The following is a 6,000-nucleotide window of genomic DNA, read 5'->3' on the forward strand; positions in this document are numbered from 1 at the left end:
AGCTCATGTTTCTGCAGCTGGTGAGACTTACTTCATGTTTTCGTCTTGGTTACTGGTGGCATCCATGACTTCCCACATATTACAGTAGATGAGTTCCACATGATTGACCTGCACCACTATATGTTGACTTCACAATGTTAACTTCATCTTAATTTGATTTACTCCATTGCTTTATCCTACTTTGTCTTGACTTCACGTTAATTCCTAATTGCTTGTGGGCTCTTTTTAATCTAAATCTAATTAGTTAATAATTTTAAGGATAAAACATTTTTCTAATTTTCAGCTATTTAAAGCCAGTTCCTAACAGCAATTTCTCACCTACCAATGAACATCTGGTTTACCTGTGATGCCATTCTATGGATATTTTTTCAAACTGAGCCAGTTCCCAAGTAGAGGCGTCTCCCTCAGGTCTGATCCTCGCCACTCCTGGAAAGTCATTGTTATTTCAATTCTGCACCTATTCCCACCCTAACTTTATTGTCCTTGGTCTGCTACCATTTTCAAATGAAGCTTAATGTAACCACACAGAAATAACATCTTAACCTTCAACTCAGCCCTTTATTGCTTTCTGGACTCAACAATGAGCATTAAAATAATGTTCATAGTATTTTAAAGAAAAACATTTTTTTCCTTTCATTTCCTGCTTCTGACAAAGTCTTCCAAGCCATCAGTTTTACTTCCTCATTACTCTTGGTTGTGAGATACCTACTTGTTAGGCACTGAATTCACTAGCAAGGACATTGTGATAAATAACAGAAGCTAACTGAATATAGCCTTGACCTGAGTTCTGAAGAAGAGTTAGATTTGAATTGAAAAGTTAACTTTGCTACTCCACAGATGTTGCCAGATCTGGTATTTCCAGCACTTCCTGTTCATATTGCATTTACCTAATTAGTCACTGGGAAATTAACAGTTATAATTCAGTTAGTTTATATCAGTTGTAAAAATTGAAATTTTTAATTTGTGCTCTATATATCTGATACATATTCTTCCTATTATTAAACATCTAAGGATGAAAAAAGTAGTCTTGTTTCATCCTGAGTTTTCATACCCACTACTCGTTAACACGAAGAAGGATTATCAATCACAGAAAACAACAAATGGCTCATTCCCTTTTATTCAAGTGACATGAGGGGTTTTCATATGTATCCCCATCAATTGGTCACACAGTATTCCACTTGAAACAATTTTTAACTGTATTTAACTTTAGCTGCTCCTTTTGAACTTAAACAAAGAGCATGTTTCCTTTGATTTGTAAAAAACTCTTCCTTTAAATAACAATAACAAGAGGGCATTGACCAACACTTTTTTGTGCACAGCGTTAAACGTAACAGTTACACTTGCTCTCTGAAACTTCAATAATGTTAGCAATAATACTTTACTCTCAAGTGTGGATTAGCTGAACTGTTTGGAGCAAGTAGTATATTTAAGTAAACATAATGCACTATCTTAAAAGTTACTTTTTAAAGAATAAATAATGGAATTGGTACTCAATAAAAAAAATTATGGTGAATAAACAGGCTACAGAAGCCCCATGTTCTCTTCCAACTTCTATAGATAGCTTTCATTTTCGGATTCCTATTTAACTTTTCCTATATTGACTGCTGCTACCTCAGTGTTGGCTTTCTCTTTGTCTTGTATTTTGTTATGGTAATCACCATTTCTGCCATTTAGAGCATTGAGTCGGTACTGTAAAAGTAATGTAGAACATTCACTATATGTTTGTCTCATACAAATGAGAAATGTGGTAAAATAAAGTCTAATTATGATTACATCCCTCATCTCTTCAACATGCCTCTTCTGGAATACTGTATGCAGTTCTGGTTGCTATGTTATAGGAAGGATATTATTAAATTGGAGAGAGTTCAGAACAGATTTACCAGAATCTTGCCAGAATGGAGGGTTTGATTTATAAATATAAGCTGAATAGGCTGGGACATTTTTTTTCTGGAGCATAGGAGATTCAGAGGTGATCTTATAGTGTTTTATAAAATTATGAGGAACATAGATGAGGTGAATAGCAAAGGTCTGTTCACTAAGGTGGGGGAAGTTCAAAATTAGGGGACATTTTTAAGATAAAAGGAGAAAGATTTAGAAAGAACATGAGGGGCAACATTCTCACATAAAGAGTGGTTCATGTGTGGAATGAACTGTCAGAGGAAGTGATGGATGCAGCCACAGTTACAACATTTAAAAGACATTTGGATAAATACATGAACAGGAAAGGTTTGGAGGGATATTGGCCAAACGCAGGCAGGGCTAGTTTAGTTTAGGAACATGGTCAGCATAGACTAGTTGGACCAAAATTGTCTGTTTCTATACAGTATGACTATGACTTTACATCAAATGATAATTTTAACATAGATTGCTTACCCAGAGTGACATTGCTCTTTTTTTTATTGATAATCAAAGCTTTTGAAGGGTTGATGCTATGGTAACATTGTATGTATTTTGTTGGGAAAGTAAATGTAAAATTTTATCTATTTGAAGAGCTAAAATGACTACATGGAACAAGATTTTAACATAGAAATGTTTGAGAAGTTAATTATTAAAATAATTACTTCTTCCAGATCTTACACTGAGTTACGAATATCTACCCTGCAAAACACAAGACATCTACTAGGACATTAGATTGCTCACATTATCTGAAAATGGTTGCAATTTAGAAACCCTCAATTATAGTTCAGGTATTTTCCTAACCAGAAAGATGAGAAAATATGGAATAAGTTATCAATTTTAAATTGCTATGTCAGATGGTGAAATGTACAGAAATTTATGGAATCTATAATTAAAGACTGAGTGTCTGCACACTTAGAAATTTGAGCTATTTAGAGTGAGCCATGGATTTGTGACATGCAATTAATACCTGAAATCCATCCACAGAATTTGTAAACTGACTAAAGGCTCCTAATGGATCAAATCAGGAAATGCTGACACACTACAGAAAGGTTATATGGCTCGCATAGTGATTAAGCAAAAGTATTCAGAAGTATTATTAATGCTCTATATACGGCAATAATTTCATCACTGGATTTAAATCTGGATAATTATTGAACAAGAATGGATTTAAGCAGTTTTCTAAATTCAGTTAATTTGTTAGTGATGGAATATTTATCTTCTTAGTAGATGAAGACTGAAAGTAATATGAAGAACAGCGTACAAACTTATATTTATTTTACCAGAAGATTCTTTTTGTAAATCACTTTTGAATAACTTATTATTGGTTGTTAGTATCAGTAAGGTAGTTTGGTAATTCCAGATTTTCAAAACAATTCTTGATGTAATTCAATACCTGGAAAATTAGGGTTTTACAGGTATCATTATGATGACGGCCAGAGTGATGACACTAAATGACCTCATGCAAAACTACCTGCCAAATATCACACTGTTTCAGGGGCTTGACACTGAATTTCACAGGTTGTTTGCTACTCAAGTGGCAATTTCACAGTTTGGTACTTTTCACAATTTAGTGCCATTGCTATTATTTTCTACCTCCAAGTTAATGGCTAAATCTACATATTGCCTGGGTTTACAAGTTGTAAAGAAAATACAAAATTCTAAATTCATTAAATAAAACCCCTAGAGCTAATTTGGGAAATAGTAAGCCATTTTCTCCCACATTTGCCAGCATCACATCTCGTAAAGTATATGACATTTTAGCTCAACCTCTCCGCTTTGATTAGTTCTAATTTTGTCTAAGGTTCTTATTCTTTTACATTTGAAAATCATTCAGCATTTTCAATTAGAAATAAGATTCAAATTTATCATTAACACTGGAAAATTATTTAATTTTCTCCATCACAGTACAGTATAATATCATGAACTGCTATTACTCAAAGAACTAGGAATTATTGTAGTATGAGTCATGAATTTCAGTTAACCTCTAAGATCAGTTTGACATCACTGGATTTGTTTTAATTGAACACGTCTGACTGAAAGCGGATGTAACTCAACCGATTTATATTTGTGGCTTCTAAACCAGGCCTACATTTAAATGATTGCAAGTTTGTGCTTGTACATCTATTTTAAAACTACACCAGTTATTATTTGGTGTGATGGCAGAAGTCTATTAATTATCTTTATGTAGTTTCTTCAGTTGCTCTATCTTCTCAGATAAAATGCACAACCAGGTCAAATAGGAATTAAATATATTCTTCTCAGAAATAACTCTCAAATGCACAGGTGAACCTGGGATATTTTGGGGGGTGGTAACACATTTATTTTGCTTGCTTTCCTGTTGACTTCAACGCAAAAAATAAACACAGTACAAAAGACAGCGTGACAGAACTGCTTACCTCCCCTGTATACATTTAGGATTCTATGGTAATTCAGTTGACTTTAAAGAACTTTCATCCCATATCTTATCACCAAATTCCAATAGTCAATGCACTTCAAAATAAATCATTGCATGTGAAGTGGTTTGAGATATTTCTGAAAATCTTGATAAAGCAAGTGCAACTTTCTTCATGTTCAAAAATTAAGCTGTTTTCTGCACTGTCAGCTTGAGATCAGTTGGTACAATTCTAGAAGGTAGAAAATTGTGGCTTCATGTCCCACACTCTAGTGGAGCACTGAAAGAATATTAGATTGTCAAAGTGCCACCTTTCAATTGATGTTAAACTGAGGTTTCCATCTGCTTTCTTAGATTCCACAGCACTTTTTCACAGGTGAGTGATTTCAATATCTTGGCCAAAATCTATGCTTCAATCAACATCACAGTATACATTATTTTCTCATTATCACATTGCTATTTGTGGGACTTTGTGTAGATTGGCTGTTGCATTTCCTACAATACAATTCTAGCTACATTTCAAAAGTACCTCATTGGTTGCAAAATGGCTTTGGGATATCCTAAAGTTGTGAAACGTATATAAATTCAAGTCTTTATTTCTCTTCCATTACAAATGTTCCCACTGACAAAAGTAGCTATGTTTGTGTGTATGAGTCCAGGCAAAAATGTCTCATGTTTATAAACAAATTTATGTCTGGAAACACTAACATTTTCCTTTTGAGATGCTATTCAGTGGTGAGAAATAATGTAATACAACCATCAATGACCAAAGGCTGAGGTCATCATATAAATTTTCCTGCCAAAATGCAGTTCCACCCTTAACTTTGTAAATTTTTCTCTCTTATCAATACCATCCCTCTCTCTTTCAAAAATAGTTGCCATGGCACTTCATATATATTATTAAAAAAGCCTTGGACATTCTATCCTAGCAAACTATCATCTTATCTCCAACTCTATGTCCTTTCCAAAATTCCTGAACATGATGTCTCCTTCCCAACAAATTCATGTTGTTGTATTTCTAATCAAGTTTCTGCAAAAAAAAATTCTTAATTGACTTTACCTTACTTCTGCAGTTAATGCCCCAGATACCAAAACAATTATTTTATAGGCATAGAGCTGTACAGCATGGAAACAGACCCTTCATTCCAACTCATCCATGCCGGCTAGATATTCTAAATAAATCCAGTTGCATTTGCCAGCATTTGGCCCATATCCCTCTAAATCCTTTTTATTCATATACCCATGCATACGCCTTTTAAGTGTTGTAATTGTACCAGCCTCCACCACTTCCTCTGGCAGCTCATTCCATACACACACTACCCTCTGCGTGAAAAAGTTGCCCCTTAGGTTCCTTTTAATTCTTACCCCTCTCACATTAAACCTACAACCACCCCAGGGAAAAGACCTAGTCTATTCACCCTATCCATGCCCCTCATGATTTTGTAAACTTCTATAAGGTCAACCGTCAGCCTCTGATGCTCTACACAAAATAGCCCTAGCCTATTCAGCCTCTGCCTATAGCTCAAACCTTCCAATCCTGGCAACATCCTTGTAAATCTTTTCTGAACCCTTTCAGATTTCACAACATCCTTCATAGAGTAGGATGACCAGAATTGCATCTAGTATTCCAAAAGTGCCTAACCAATGTCCCGTAAAGCCGCAACATGACCTCCCAACTCCTATACTCAATGCACTGACGAATAAAGGCA

The sequence above is a fragment of the Rhincodon typus genome, chromosome 12 (genome assembly GCF_021869965.1).
Source record: "Rhincodon typus isolate 14 chromosome 12, sRhiTyp1.1, whole genome shotgun sequence".
Lineage (NCBI taxonomy): Eukaryota > Metazoa > Chordata > Chondrichthyes > Orectolobiformes > Rhincodontidae > Rhincodon > Rhincodon typus.